The following is a 2210-nucleotide window of genomic DNA, read 5'->3' as shown; positions in this document are numbered from 1 at the left end:
CTCTCTCTCTCTCTCTCTCTCTCTCTCTCTCTCTCTCTCTCTCCTCTTTCTCTCCCCTCTCTCTCTCTCTCCTCTTTCTCTCCCCTCTCTTTTCTCTCTCTTTCCTCTCTCTCTTTTCCTCTCTCCCTCTCTCTCTTCTCTCTCTCTCTCTCATGCATTTTCAATCTGTTCGCCATCGGTTCTTGCCCAACTGCCTATAAATAAGCTTTGTTCTCCCCAGTTTTATATTGCCTTTACTGACTTATTCAAGCCCTTTCAGCCCACCTCTTCTTTCCCTTTCCTCTGCTAAACTTCTGAAACAGTCATCTATAACTAGAAATCAGATTAAAGGCAATGACTAATCATGGTTTCAGAGGACTGATGGTGGAACTCACTTCCCTTAGGAGAGGTGGTAGACTATGATGTGATCACTGTAACATGATTTTTCTTAATTTGTTTTCTTTCTTTCTAGGCAGAATTCTGTGGGGGTGGTGATAGTGTTTGGGAAGTGCCAGTGGTGTGAAAAACAAAAAGCATCAGTAAAATATTAAAAAGAATTGTCTACACCCAATGGCTCTAATTTCTCGCCACACTTTCAACCCTTGTAACTGAGCTTCCACTCCAACCATTCTACTGAAACTGCTCCAAGGTCATCCACATGCTCATCAAATCCAGTAACCTTTTTCTAGTCCTTAATCTCCTCCCCCCTCCAGGACTTTTCACCCTCTTGGTCACCCCCATCAGAAGACGTCCTCTTTCTTTCCTTGGCTTCCTCCCCTTGTTCTTCTCCTCCCCCAATGACCAGAAGAATGCCTCCCCTACTCAATCTCCTCAGTGTAGATGGCTGTCTCTGCTCTTTCCTTTGCTCTTTCTCCTGTCTCTATACTTTCTTCCTGAGAGATCTCATAACCGCCCACAGTTCAGTTATCCACCTCTGCACAGATGGCTTTCAGATCTTGATCTCTGGTGTTCACCTCTCTTCTGAGCTCTAGGTCCCCATCTCCTACTACCTTCAGCTGCCCTTATGTGTCCTGTGCTTGAGCCAGAATGAGAAGCATTCTGGTCCCGATGCATGCTCTGTGGGCCCACCACCTTCTTGCTTTTTCACATGCTGCACTCTATGTTAAGGATGTCCTCCCTTCACCCCCTTTGACTGCTGAATTCCCATTTTATCTTGGAGATGATAGAGCTATTAGAATTTACTGAGTATGGCGGTGATATGAGACCCAGACAGCCTGAATGACAGATTATAGATTTAGAGCTGGAAGAGAATTCAAAGACCATCTAATTTAACCCGAGTATTTTTTTCTGATGAGGAAAATGGAACCTATGGAAGTTAAGTGATTTGCTCAAGATTATACAAATAGGAAGTCACATGTAGGCTGAGTTCTTTTGCTTATATTCCTATTGTAATTAAAAAATAGGCATAGGGGGGCGGCTAGGTGGCACAGTGAGTAAAGCGCTGGCCCTGGAGTCAGGAGGACCTGAGTTTGGTTCTGGCTTCAGACACTTAACGCCCACACACACACACACACACACAAACTAGCCGTGTAACCTTGAGCAAGTTACTTAACCCCAACTGCCCTCCAAAAAGGCAAAAAAATAAAAAATAAATGGGCATAGGAAAGGTTGTACTAGCCACCTACTGGGGTCTGTTGCTTGGACTTAAGAAGCATCACAAAAGTATCAATCACTCAATGCTGAAAGCAATGGATCCTTTCATTTGACCTGTTTTAGGGAAAACTTCAAGGCTTAACTGGAAATATTAAAGGTAGTGAGAGGCAAGGTCAGCTAGGGTGGAGTGATGGGGCAACCTATATTGGAGATGGGACTGATAGCTCCAATGCAAGCCTGGGAAGGGACAGGGTATGGGTGTAACCAAAGATGTTCTTTGTAGCCAGCAATCTAGGGCTCAATGGCTCAACTGGAGGTTTCTCCTGGGACTTGGTACATGGACATATCAAGTGCCCCTGTCTGAGACTCCTGGGTCCCTGCTTCAGGGTACCTCCCTCATCTCTGGGCTCTGAGAGCTTCAGGGAAGGGATGCCTGATAAACTTCTTAGCCCTGAAGATAAAGAGACTCCAATCATCTAGGAAACTGGGAGCTTTAAAACAATTATTTATTTTAAAATTTTGATTTCCAAATTCTCTCCCTTCCTTCAACTCCTCCCCATGCACTGAGAAAGCAAGCAATATAATACCCATGTGAAATGTGAAATCATGCAAAAATT

Source organism: Petaurus breviceps, unplaced genomic scaffold (assembly GCF_028583685.1).
Source record: "Petaurus breviceps papuanus isolate PSGF00001 unplaced genomic scaffold, PetGlider_PUasm1.0 91041, whole genome shotgun sequence".
NCBI classification, from domain to species: domain Eukaryota; kingdom Metazoa; phylum Chordata; class Mammalia; order Diprotodontia; family Petauridae; genus Petaurus; species Petaurus breviceps.
The sequence above is the reverse complement of the archived record's forward strand: the minus strand, read 5'-3'. Positions refer to the sequence as shown.